At 43.9% G+C, this 13,643-nt stretch overlaps 1 non-coding gene across 1 annotated transcript; it reads left to right on the top strand.

Moving 5' to 3' along the window:
- The first annotated feature begins 7,333 nt into the window (after positions 1–7,333).
- Positions 7,334–7,425, top strand: trnar-ucu (transfer RNA arginine (anticodon UCU)). The gene is given in 2 exon segments: positions 7,334–7,370; positions 7,390–7,425. It is a non-coding gene; the product is annotated as a tRNA-Arg (tRNA).
- Positions 7,426–13,643: the final 6,218 nt, after the last annotated feature.

A 13,643-nucleotide genomic window follows, 5' to 3' on the forward strand; every position in this document is an offset into this window, starting at 1 on the left:
GTTCCTGCTGAGGTTTATTTTACAGTCGGCTACCATACACCCAGAAGAACGTAAAGTCTCACACTTTCTCATTACTAGGATGAATATTTGAATCATAAGCATTCATATTACCTGGGTGGTATTTCAATAATCCCTTGTATTGCTGAAACCTTTAGGACAATGGGCTTATAGCCGACAAATGGGGTTTGTGTATGTGGATCTTCATTGCCTGCCAGGACCATTCGTTAACATGTTTCCCTCTGAGCTATAAAGAACAAATGAACACAAGAAATAGCAGCATGAGTCTGGAATTCGGCTCCTCGAAACTGCTCCGATATTTAATACAATTATGGCCGATCTCATCTATGAATTGTTTTGAGAGGTTAGGAATGGCATACATTAACGCCCAGATTGCTCAGGTCCTCGGTAATTCGCCCACAATCGTAATAGATCCATGCAGACGCCATTTCTCTGGCACTTCACTCATCCCTGGAACATCTGGATAACAAGGACACCTACATCAGACTTCTGTATATTGGCTTTAGCTCTGCCTTGAATACCATCATGCCAACAAGACTCATCGACAGAGTCTGAGTCCTGGGACTCTTTCCTCACATCGAGAAGTGGATAATTAACCTTCTGACCTGCAGATCACAATGAATGAGGATAGTTGGTAACTCCTCCTCTACAATTATCCGCAATACTGGTGCCCTTCAAGGCTGTGTACTCAGCCGACTGCAATAATTATTACCCTCCCATGACAGTACCGTCAAATTCAGCACCAACTCCATTTACAGATTCACTAATGACACCACCATAGTGGGTAGGTCTCAAACAACAGTGACACAGTGTACAGGAAATAGAGCTTAGTGACATGGTGTAAAGACAACAATCTTTCCCTCAATGTCAGCAAAACAAGTGAACTGGCCATAGACTTCAGGAATTCTCCGAAGGACAGACACTGGTCTCTGTCGTTGGTGCTGAGTTGGAGCAGATGGACAGCTCCCAGTTCCGAGGAATAAATATTCCAGACAATCAGTCTATCCATGCTAACTCTACAGCCAAGAAAGCACATCAATGCATGAATAAAATTTAGCATTTTGGCAATGACGCTGACCAATTTTTACATTGCACTGCAGAAAACATTCTATCCAGACACTGCTCTGCCCATACTGCAAGAAATTACAGAGATGCGTGTACCTCACCGAATCCATCACGCAAATCACATTTCCTTCCATTGACTCAGTCGTGACTTCCCACTGCTTCAGGAATGCAGCCAAAACAATCAATAGACAATTGGTGCAGGAGTCGGTCATTCTGCCCCTCTCTCTCTCTCTGTCCCTCTGTCCGTCTCTCTCTCTGAACTACCATTCAATATGATCATGGCTGATCATCCTTAATCGGTATCCTGCTCCTGCCTTATCTCCATAACCCTTGATTCCACTATCCTTGAGAGCTCTATCCAACACTTTCATGAAAGAATCCAGAGTCTGGGCCTCCACTAACCTCTGGGAAAGAGCATTCCACACAGCCTCCACTCTCTGGGTGAAGACATTTCTCCTCATCTCTGTCCTAAATGGTCTACCCCGTATTTTTAAGCTGTGTTCTCTGGTTCAGCACTCACACATCAGCGGAAACATGTTTCCTGGCTCCAGAGTGTCCAGTCATTTAATGATCTTACATGTCTCAATCAGATCCCCTCTCAGTCTTCTGAACTCAAGGGTATACAAGCCCAGTCGCTCCAGTCTTTCAGTGTAAGGTAGTCCGGCAATTCCAGGAATTGGCCTCGTAACCTACGCTGCACTCCCTGAATAGCCAGAATGTCTTTCCTCAAATTTGGAGACCAGGACTGCACACAGTTCTCCAGGCTTGGTCTCACCAGGGCCCTGTACAGTTGCAGAAGAACCTTTTTGCTTCTATACGCAATCCCTCTTATTATGAAGGACGGCATGCTATTAGCTTTCTTCACTACCTGCTGTACCTGCAGGTAGTGAAGGCCACTCCCATCACCGCAATGTTCTTTTCCAACCTCTTCCAATGGACAGAAGATGCAAATGTTTGAAATTACGCACCAATGGATTCAGGAACAATTTCTTCCTTGCCGTTATTAAACTTATGAATGGACCTGTCATATATTAGAGTTGATCTTTCTCTGCACCTGCTCAAAAGCCGTGAAACTATATTAAACGGATGTCCTTATGTAAGGTATGATTTGTACTGAAGAGAATGCAAAACAATATTTTATCTCTGTTTCTCAGAATGCATGACTATCATAAAACAAGCAAAATCAAACTGCATGCCATACGTTTGGGTCTGGTCTGCTCGATAACACCTGAAACCTATGTCTCCTGTGGTGTGTGCAAAAGACTTCCATTATCCATTACTTTGATGCCTGTCATAATTTCGAAATGATTTATTTAGTCTCCCTCAGCCTCGACGTTCATGTGAAAGAAATGATTTATTATATTGTCCCGCATCATTTGCGATGGGAAGTGGCAGGACTGCAGAGTTTATGTCTGATCCATGAGTGCTGAAGTCAATTAGCCTTGTCTATCCGTTGCTTCTTCTGGTTTCGGGCATGCAACTATTTCTGTGTCGTAGCTTCACCAGGTTGACATCTTACGTTTAGATATACCCAGTGTATGCACTCATAGAACATAGAACATAGAAAAGTACAGCTGAGAACAGGCCCTTTAGCCCACGAGATTTAATCCTAGTGTAAAATATAGTAACCTAACGTACACAACCCTCAACTCACTGCTATCCATGTGCATGTCCAGGCGTCGTTCAAATGTCCCCAATGACTCTGCTTCCATGACCACAGCTGGCAGCCGATTCCATACATTCACAACTCTCTGCGTCCTCTGACGTCTCCTTCACACCTTCCTCCTAATATCTTCAAACTATGACTTCTCTTACCAGTGAATCCTGCACAGGGGAAAAGTCTCAGGCTGTTGATTTTATCTATTCCTCACATTATTTTCTATACATCAATCAGGTCTCCTCTCTTCTCCTTCACTCCAGAGAGAAAAGTCCGAGCTTATTCAATCTTTCTTCATAAGGCAAGCCCTCCAGTCCAGTCAGAATCCAGGTAAACCTTCTTTGCGCTTTCTCTATAGCTTCTGCTTCTTTTCTATCGTAGGGCGACCAGAACTGGACGCAATATTCCAAGAGTGGTTTCACCAGGGACTTGTAGATCTGCAGCAAAACCTCGCAGCTCTTGAACTCGATCCCCCATTAATGAAAGCCAAAACACCATATGCTTTCTTAATAACCCTATCCAAATGGGTGGCAACTTTGAAGGATCTATGTGCTTGCACACCCAAATCCCTCTGTTCCTCCATACTGCCAAGGATCCTGTCTTTAATCCTATATTCAGCATACGTGTTCCACCTTCCAAAATGCATCACTTCACGTTTATCCAGGTTGAACGCCATTTGCCATTTCCTAGCCCAGCTCTGCATGCTATCTATGTCGCGCTGCAACCTGCAGTCGCCATCTATACTGTCGACGACACCTGCAACCTTAGTGCCATCTGCAAATTTACTAACCCACGCTTCAACCTCCTCATCCAAGTCATTTATAAGCAATACAAAGAGCAGAGGCCCAAGAACAGAGCCCTGCGGGACTGCACTCAACACTGACCTCCAGGCAGAATACTTTCCATGTACAATCACTCTCTGCCTTCTGTCAGCCAGCCAATTCTGAATCCAGATCGCCAAATCCAATTGTAACTGTGTCCCTGGACTGTGTCCCTGGACACTACAACAAACTTAATTCAGCTGCAGCCACGCATCGCAGGCATTTAGGCAATCCTGACGTACCGGGGTCTAAGTTTAGCCGAAATGTAAGCTACTACCTCAATCTTCCCACATTGTCCTCTATCACCACATATGTCATGCAGCCACGCTTCTCATCTACCATTTGTACAAAAGGCTTGTTTGGATTCGGAATCCCCAGTGTAGGTGCAGTTTGGAGCGCCATTTTCAATTCAACTGCAATGGACTCTGGTTCTGCAACTCTTAGCCATGTGAAGTGTCACTTAGAGGGGCCTCAAGTGCTGCGTAATGTGGGATAAACACTCTACAGTAGGAGCGCATGACCAAAAAGGATAGCAATTGTTTCTTAGTGTGAGGCTTTGGAATTTGCTGGATCGCTTGAACTCTGTCTTGACCCATGGCCTTCCATTGTTCAGATAAGAATTGACCAAGAACTTCACCTGTTGTTGCACAAATTGTAGTTTTGCGAAACTGGCTTTGTGCCCATCCCTGGGTAGATGGCAAAGCAATGCAAGTGTATCTTTCTCACATTGTTCCTCTGTTGGTGCTGCTATTAAGCATTCGGCTACATACTGCAGAAGCGCTGACCCCGGGGTTAAACCAAGAGTCTCCAGACTCCTGCATAGAGCCTCATTAATTATGGTGGGGGACTCACAGTAATCTTGACAAAGTCACGTGAATGTACACGATTTGCCTTTGAATGGAAAAGTGAACCAGAAGTGACTTTCTGGGTGTACCGGTACGCTAAAGAAGGCATTTGCTAAATCCACAGCAGAGAACCATTTACTGTCCGGTGGAATTTGAGCTAATATAGTACAAGGGTTAGGAACATTTGGGGCGGGAGGAACAACAGCATAATTGACTACGTGCAGGTCTTGAACAAAGCTCCATTTCCACGATTCATCTGGAATGTTTGCCTTTTTGACTGGAAAAATGGGGGCTCTCACCGGTGATTATCCACAGCGGGTTATCACTCCAGTCTTCAGAAGGGATTCAAAGTCTGGAGCAATTCCTTTTCCAGCCTCGGGTTCTAACGAGTCTTGTGTTCTGCAAGGACGATACGCAGAGTTCGGGGTTATTCTTATGGGTTCACAGCTTCGTATGAACCCTACATCACGTTTGCCTTTTACCCTGCACTCAGTAGGGACCCTTCTTAATCTTGGGTCCGAGACATCTACCATAGCTAAACGCCAGGCTGCCCTCTTGGCGGGAGTTACCTGCACTTCCATATCTGCCTGGGTTATCCAGTTTGGTTACTTCATATATGTCCTTATACCTGCATTGAAGCAGATACGCACATCGTCCCTGAAGACACAATCTTCCGTTTTTTGTGCCTGTAGTACCCATGGCCCCAAATCCTGCCACCTGTCACTGGATGCCTTCTCCAATGGTACTTGAGGAAAGGAGCGTTCCACATCAAAAGATAGGGTCTACTTGCCGTCACAGATACATTGGATAGGTTTACACTGACTGCACAACTGTGATCATTTTAATAAAATTCGCAAAATACTAACTGATCTTGTTTAACCAATCTCGTCAAACAATCCTTCTCATATGTTTTGTAAGGGCCATCGCGGTGTATGTGTGCTGTGCAGTGCAGCATATCCCCAGCAAGAAAATTGTTGTTAATTTGATCTACATTGTTACTTGCTTCCTGGGCGAGCGAATCGCTCATGGAACTTATGGCTCTCTGGCTTAATCCCCACTCATAGACATGCATCAGGGGTCATGAGTCGTATTTTACAGCTTGCGCTGGTAAATCTTCTTTTTGAATTACCTTCAAGCCTGCCGGGGTACTGCGCAAATCCGACCCCAGTCTCTCTATGAGATCGCGAGCCATCAGAGTTAAAGGACAGAATTCCGTGAACAGAAATGAGAATTGGAATGTTTCACCTTTACTGGTTTCACACAATAGGGGTGCGGTTAATCTCACTCGTATGACGACTCTCTGAACTGCCTTGATTTAAGGACTGAATATGTTGCCTCTGTATCTACCGAAAAGATATCTTCTTTGTTTCCCTGTGCTTTTACTGGTTTCAAAGTAAACGTTAATTTTCCATTACAATGGACATCACATTTTTACAGGTCGCTGCAACAGCGAGGGCCGAAGTGCCTGCACTGCATTGTAACGTTCTATGTTGTAAGCTACATTTCCTGCTGGTTTACGATATCTATGCTCACTGTGGAAGCTTCCAGTCACATCTTCCAGAGATTTGTCTGCAGTTCATTTAATCGAGGCAATTGTATTTCCTGCTCAGAATGTGATCTCTGTACAATGGAGAGAGGAAAACAGAGTCGGTGACAATGCTGAGATCACTTCCGGTTTGTCCAGAATCAACAAGAACTATCCCGATCTTCCAGTCTCCTGTAACTTCAACATTACACTGTTCCCACCCTTCAGGATATCTGCCTGTATTCCTGATGAAGGACTGTTGCCCAAACGTCGATTTTACTGCTCCTAAGGTGCTGCCTGAACTTCTATGCTTTTCCAGCACCACTCTAATCTAGACTCTGGTTTCCAGCATCTGCAGTCATTGTTTTTACCTAGTTGATTTTAAACCTACCGAGTTGATTTTAATCCTCTTCCAAGGATGCTTGCCTTGAAGACGTTTTCCTCTTCTCTCTACGATCTCTCCACCCTTCAGGCTCTCTGTCTGTACTCCTGATGAAGGGCTTTTGCCCGGAACGTCGAATTTACTGCTATTCGGATGCTGCCTAAACTGCTGTGCTTTTCCAGCACCACTCTAATCTAGACACTGTGTTCCCAGGCTACGATTTCAGTCTCTGGTCTGCTGCAGTGCTCCTTCTGGGCACAATACAAGCTGGAAGATTAGCAACTCATTTTCTACCGACAGACCATGCAAACTTTCGGACCCAACATCGAATTCAATCATTTTAGAAACCGTCCGCCCACTTCCACATTCTTCACCCACCCGCCTATTACATCAGTTCCGAAGACGCATCGTTGGACTCGAAACGTTAACTTTCCTTTCTCATCAGAGATGTACAAGAGCTGCTGGCTTTGTTCAGACCTTTTGGCTTTTCTTCAGAGAACTTTGCTTTTCCGTTGTAATCACCAGACGGCTGGAAGCGTCTGATTGCAGGAGAAATTCACAGGAGATGAAAAGAATGGCAAGGGCTGGACCTTTACCAATTATGAAGCTAGACGAGCTAGGCTGGGTATTTTTATCTTAGCGCAGAGAAGGCTGTGTGAGAAACCGATTAACGTGCACATTTTATGAAGAGGATAGATATGTATGACAAGGATAAGCCTCTATTGGGAAGGAATAGAGTGACATAAATGAAAGACGGGAGACAAGATGTTTTGAGATTTGGGAAGAATGCTTTCACCTATAGAGTGTTGTTTATCTGGAAATCATTATCTGAACATATGGTAAAGCTGAATGTCATGAGAACGTTTCAGCAGTCTGTAGCCGAACACTTGGAGAGTCAGAGCACACCTGGATAAGGACCAGGTACGGGAAAGTGTGACGAGGGCAGACAGACGCGAGATGGGTGTCCTGAACGCAATGGGTCAAAGACAAACTTGTATGCTTAAAAGCAGCAGCTGGCGCGGCTCTGTGGCGCAATGGAAAGCGCGTTGGACTTCTATGCCTTTGTTCAGCTTGCTATTCAAAGGTTGTGCGTTCGAGTCCCATCGGAGTCGAGTATCGTTTGGAAGGTGGTCAGACCAGACTCGGCTGTCATCTGAAAACCCAACAATATTTGTGCAGAAACCCACTGTTTCGAAACGGAACATTTTCCACTTACATATTTACATTTTCGATGTCTAGCCAACACGATGACGTGAATGGGCTGGAAAAAGACTTAACATTGTTGTGGCAGCCATGATGATATCGAATGACGTGGCGGGGCAGGATCGGTGTTAAGAATGGCCTCCATCTGCTCCTTTGTGTCTGTGCCATTTCTGGCCCGGGTTTTTAAACAATCACAATGAGGACAATATGAATTAAACACCAAGTAATATTTTGGTCTCACCTCCATTTCGATTCCCTCCCAGCTGGAATAGACAGCTCTTGTTTCAGATGTAGATCAGACAGTGGAGAAATCTCACAAGTTCTGCTTCAGGCTGAATGTGCCTTCACATAGGTTTCCTAGTGGACACATGGATCAAGCAATTGCATGGATTCAGGGTATTCAGGGGCAGATTTCTCCTTTGCTGGTCTGGAATTCTAGCCAAGGTAATGAACGTGAATTTCTGACATTTTGAATCTTACTCTGGATTCTTGCGACTTTACGAATTAAACTGAATTTCAATTTGCCCTTACATAACATTATTCAGTCTTCACTGTTTATAAAAACCATGCCATGTGCTCGTGGGTGCAGTTTGCTGAACATTGTTGACGTTGTGTGCAGTGTGGGTCGATGTGACATATGAACTTGCCAAAGGAAGTTGGTGAAATATCAGTGAATCGAATTCTCTGACGAATTGAAGCCGATAGAAGGAAAATCTCAGTACAGTGGCGACATAACATTGCCTGTGATCAACGCAGGAAGCCACGGTAAACGTACGCAGTATTCAATAAAGCCGATTTTCACCACATTTTTCTGTCATTTTCCTTAACCTGATGCTTCATTATCGATGATCCATTACCAGTATAACCTCCTCTGCAATGTGTTTCATTTCAGATACACAGAAAATATTGAGGGTCCCAGTGGTAAGATCAGGAGCCGTTCGTCATCATTAGACAGCAGGTCTAGTGGTGCAATTAGTTAGCTTGCTGTACTTGCATGACAGAATGGCAGTACATGAGCTGCCAAAGGTGCGCATTCGATTCTCGCCAGGTGTTCGTTTTACTGATAGTGACCAGAGATGATTGCAACTTCAAGCTGAAGAACAGTTCAAACCCAGAATATTACACCGCAATAAAGTGTCGTTGTCCCTAATGTTGCACTGACTTATGATACCAATCTGAAGTCCATCTGACCAGCATTTTACTATTATAAGCGGTAAGTTTATCCAATGATCATTTAATTGCCCTGAAGGTTGGTGAGTCTACGACTGTTGAAGGCAAGACGTCCAGCAATATTACTACTCACTGAGTAAGGAATCTACCTCAGCATCTATCACCCTCAAATTACATCGATGTGCCCCTGTGCCAACCATCACCATTTGAAGATAAAGGCCTTCACTGTCCACTTTATGGCAACCGCTGATCATCTTTTATGTCTCTATTAATTCAACTCTCAAAATTCTCAACTCAAGCAAAAACAGCCTCAAGTCCCTCAGCGTTTCCTCGTAAGACCTTCCCTTCATAGAAGGCAACATCCTAGGAAATCTCATCTGTACCGTTTCCAATGCGTTCACGTCCGCCCTATAATGTGGCGACCAGAACTGCACGCATCTCTACAAGGTTAGCCACAGCAGAGAAATTTCTGGACCTGCAAAGGGATCATTTGCCCCTGAAACCCAATCCCTCTCCCAATAAGGTCTAACACACGGTGCTCCTTGCAAGCAAATCTATCAACGTGGATGTTAACTTTCAGAGTTTTATGTACATAGGCACCGAGACCTCTCTGCTCATCTAAACTTCCAAGAATATTACAATTAGCCCAGAACTCTTTATTCTTGTTGCTCGTTTCAAAGTAAATCATCTCACACTTATCCACATTAACCTCCATTTGCCACCTCTGAGCTCAGACCTGCAGATTATCCATGTCCCTCTGTAGCCTGCAGCAGACTTTGGCATTGTTGACAACTCCATCGAACTTAGTGTATTCAGCGCATATAATCATCCATCATCCCATGCCCTAACGCAGGTCATTTATAAAAGTGTCAAACAGCAGTGGACCCAAAAAGGAACCATGAGTAACTGAACTCCAGGATGAATATTCCCCATCAACTACCACACTCTGTGTTCTTTCAGCTAGCCAATTTCAGTTCTAAACCGCTAAATCACCGTCAATCCTATATCTCTGTATTTTATGCAACAGCCGACAGTGCCTTTGTGAAAACCATATCCACCACGTCAACCACGTTACTCTCATCCACCTGTTTGCTCGCCTTTCCAAATCGCTCAATAAAGGTTGTGAGCCACAACCTATTATTCACGAAATCGTGTTGATTGTAGCGAATCAACTTCTTCCTTTTTTAGATGATCATAAATCCTATATCTCATAATCTTTCCCAAAACTTTACTACAAGGAAAGTAAGGCTCACTGTTCTATAATTACCCGCGTTTTCCCTACTCCTCTTCGTGAAGACGGGGACAATATTTGCTGAACTCGAGTCTTCTCGCACTAATCACATAGTCACTGACGAAATAACGTTTGTAGGCAAAAGTTCTGCAATCTCCTCCCACGATTTCCAGAGAATTACAGGACACATCCCATCCAGCCCAGGGGACCAAACTATTCTCAGGCTTTCAAGAATTGCTAACAACTCCTCTTTATGAATATCAATTTAATTTATTCTAAAAGGTTGCATCTCAAAATTCTCTCCGACAGCATTGTCTTTTTCATTTGAGATATGATGAAAAATATACATTCAGCGCCTCTCCTATTCTTAGACTCCGCTGACGACTTCCTACTGCTGTTCTTGACAAGCCCGAATCATAGTCTAGATATTCTCTTATTCTTGAAATGACAAGAGAAAGCTTCAGGGTTTTAATTGACCCTGCCAGCTAAAGACTTCTCATGTCCCCTCTTCGCTCTAAGTAGCTCTCTCTTTTGGCCCTTCCTGGCGAGCTTTTAATTATCAAGTGGTCTAGTTAAGCCTTTATATCTCATGTTTAATGCACCTCTTTCTCCCTCTTGACAAGAAATTCAACTTCTTCAGTAAAAATGGCTCACTGTCTCGACCTCATATCCCTGCATGACGCACACATACTTATCAAGGACATGCAGGAGTGCTTCCCTGAAAAAGCACCATATTTCAGGTGTGCATAACCCCTGCGTTACTTTCCCCATCTGGTGCATCCTAACACTTGCCTGATCGCATCATACTGGCCTTTCTTCCAGCGGTACCTCATGCTCTGCGATACATGTATCTATTCCTATCCTTCACTAAATAAACGTACCGAATTGTGGTCACTATCACCAAAGTGCCCACTTACCTCCAAATCGAACAGTTGACTTGCTTCATTCCGAAGTACGAAATCCAATGAAGTTTTGATTCTTGTTGGTCTGTCTACATGCTGCAACAGGAAACCCTCCTGCACACATTGGACAAAAAGCTGACCAATCAGAGGTACTCAAACAATAACATTTCCAATGAATATTTAAAAAGTAAAAGGTCCCCACTACAACTACCCTGTTACTTAGGGTGGAGGTTTGCTCGCTGAGCTGTAGGTTTGATATCCCGACGTTTCGTTACCTGGCAAGGTAACATCATCACTGGCGACCTTCAAGTGAAGCGAACTGTTGTCTCCTGTTTTCTATTTATATCTTCCTCCTGGATGGGGTTCCTGGGGTTTATGATAATGTCATTTCCTGTTCGTTTTCTGAGGGGTTGATAGATGGCATCTAGCTCAATGTGTTTGTTTATGGCGTTGTGGTTGGAATGCCAGCCCTCTAGGAATTCTCTGGCAAGCCTTTGCTTAGCCTATACTAGGATAGATATGTTGTCCCAGTCGAACAGGTGGCTTTTTTATCCGTGTGTTGGGCTACGAGGGAGAGAGGGTCGTGTCTTTTTTGTGGCTACCTGGTGTTCGTGTATCCTGATGGCGAATTTTCTTCCTGTTTGTCCTATGTAGTGTTTGTGGCAGTCCATGCAAGGAATTTTGTAAAGACCCAGTACATCCCATGGACAAAACCAATGTCATCTACAAAATTCCAGTTCTTACTGAAAATTCTAAACTGAGATGCCAGGAACAACCATTCCTTTCAGTGCTCCATTCATGTCTCTGAAATGGCCACAACATTGAAGTCCCAGATAACAACCCATGACACCTGCTTTATCTCAGATGCTCCTGGCGGTGAAGTAGACTCACTTCAAATCATCTTCATTCTTGCCAGTATACACTCGCAAACACGAAAACCTACTTATGACCTAACCGCTCACAACTTCCTGCAAACTGCAGCGAAAATTCAGGTTCGCACTCCGCTGCGGAATTCGTGAACCCTCCTGAAAAGCGTTAGAAAATTAACCCATCCGGATATTGGTAACCTTCCGGTTCAGGTGAAGACAATCCTGTTTGTAGAGGTCCATCTGACTCCAGACGGAGCCCCATCTATCCAGATATCTGTATCCCTATCACCTGCACCATCCTTAGAACCACGTGTTCAACTGTTCTCTCCCTATTCTTCACCTAACTACGACGTGGCATGTGTAACAAATCAGACAGAACAACTCTGTTTGATCTCGATCGAAGCTGTCACCCTGGATCCCTGAATTTCTGCCATGCATCCACATCAATTTTCTGACCTATGTTGTTGGTGCATATGTGAACCATGACCTTGGGCTGCTCCCCCTCCCACTGAAGGATCCTGAAAACACGATGTGAGACATTACCATCCCTGGTAACTTGGAGGGATCACATCAATCATGAGCCTGCCCTGTACCCACAGAAACTGCAATCTGTCCCCCTCACTATTGAGTCCCCAGTAAGTATTGCTCTCCTCCCCTCTACCCTACCCTTCTGATCAACAGGAACAAAGACTGTGCCAGAGATCTGTACCCCATGGCTTACCCCTAGTAAGTCATTCCCCCAAAATGTAACAAATACGGTATGCTTGTTACTAAGGGGCACAGTCATAGCGGATGCTTTCACTGGCTGCCTGTTCCCTTTTCGTCTCCCGACTGTATCCCATCGACCGTTTTTTGAATGTTCTGAATTGTAACTGCCTCCATATCACTCCTCTCTTTTCCCCTCAGTCTCCCGAAAGATCCAATGTCCAGCTACAGTTCCCTAACGCAGTTGCCAAGGAGATGGAGTTGGGTGCATTTCCCGCAGATTCAAATGTCAGGGCCATTACTGTAAACTCTAAGCTCTCACATTCTAAAGGAAGAACATTCAAATTGCCGACCATCCATTTCTAATGTTCTGAATTCACACAAGCACACACACTGATATGCGTGTGTGTGTGTGTGTGTGTATATATATATATATATATATATATATATATAAAAGTTTCAAAAGAACGTTGAGTAAAACAGCATTTATTCTAACAAAATATGATTGTGTGGAGTGTTCTGTCCTTGGGAAATACCTCAGTTACTTAAGACCATCCACAAATACTCCCTGAGTGAATATCCTTCTCTCAACAGAGATACAGAGGTGATTTTTGAAGTCGATGAGGTTTCTGATATTGCTGATTCTGCGCTGTGTTGAATTCTGGAAAGGATGTTTAGCTCGTTTCATATTACTTATTTTGCTGCAAACTCGAACAGGCCATTAAAACAATCCACAAAGTATTAGATTTATCTCATTAGACATTTGACTGTTATCAGAAAAACTGGAATCGAAATGATAAAGCTGTTTTTATGTACTGCTATGAAGATTACAGAATTCAAACTGGAATATGTTTCGTGTCTTGTCACTGTATATTTTTGGGGAAAATGAGTGAGCAGCAAATGGACTCACTCCCTTCTCTGTGATGGCAGCCAAATTTTGCAATGCAACAGATGAAAGTAAAAAGGTGCATTACACCGGCAGGTCCGTTCCAACTCACGGTAGTATAGTTTCACTTTGATTATCACCACCGTCTAATTTATTAGCTGAGTTGGGAGATCAGGATCCTGAGGTATACTGAGACATTACGACAATTAATCCCACACTGTTGGCATCACTTTATATCATAAACCGGTTATGCAGCGGACTGAGCTAATCGGCTTCCCTTTAATACTGAGCTAACAAAAAGAGTTCAGTTCTTTTACAATTTATAGACGTACACGTAGAACAAGCTGCTCAACCATTCCTCGCA

Source organism: Chiloscyllium plagiosum, unplaced genomic scaffold (genome assembly GCF_037043375.1).
Source record: "Chiloscyllium plagiosum isolate Xiang-an unplaced genomic scaffold, Cpla_swu_hap1 HiC_scaffold_18, whole genome shotgun sequence".
In the NCBI taxonomy this organism is placed as follows: Eukaryota; Metazoa; Chordata; class Chondrichthyes; order Orectolobiformes; family Hemiscylliidae; genus Chiloscyllium; species Chiloscyllium plagiosum.